The 485-nt window shown below is 62.3% G+C and overlaps 1 protein-coding gene across 1 annotated transcript in view; it reads right to left on the bottom strand.

The window, feature by feature from the left end:
* PLP1 (proteolipid protein 1) overlaps positions 1-485 on the bottom strand; it is a 6,413-nt gene that overhangs the window by 2,088 nt on the left and 3,840 nt on the right. The gene's annotated exons all lie outside the window — the stretch shown is intronic.

Raw genomic sequence — 485 nt, 5'->3', positions numbered from 1 at the left:
GGTGACCAGTGGAGGCAGCAGGATGGCTGCCACATCCCTGTGCAGAGGGGATCACCGCAGCTGCGGCCAAGCAGGGTTTGGCCTCTGCGGGAGAGCAGCTGCAAAACCTGCCTTGGCACGCAAATGCGGCTCTCTTGCCCACCCTCCGTGTGCCACCCCAACCAGACCCGAAGGGAACCGCAGCCATCCCCCTCCACTCCTCCAGGCCATGGGCTCCTGTTGCCAGCACTATGTCATGGTCCCCAAGCTCAGTGCAGAGGACAACCCCGGGGCACTGGAAGCCAGAGAGCCCTGGGCTGCCTGCACTGCAGGGCTCGTGACTCTCCCCACCGATGCTTAAACATTAAATGGTTTTGTTAAATGCGTCCATTTGGGCTGCTTTGGTCCTCAGAGGCCACAGCAGGCCTCAGGGAGGGTGGCCAGGCTGCGCTTCACCTTGGGATACCCCAGAACCCGGACAGCCGGTCTCCTTCCCTTTGGCCACA

This window comes from Buceros rhinoceros, unplaced genomic scaffold, assembly GCF_000710305.1.
Source record: "Buceros rhinoceros silvestris isolate BGI_N320 unplaced genomic scaffold, ASM71030v1 scaffold41193, whole genome shotgun sequence".
Taxonomy (NCBI): Eukaryota; Metazoa; Chordata; class Aves; order Bucerotiformes; family Bucerotidae; genus Buceros; species Buceros rhinoceros.
The sequence above is the reverse complement of the archived record's forward strand: the minus strand, read 5'-3'. Positions and strand labels throughout refer to the sequence as shown.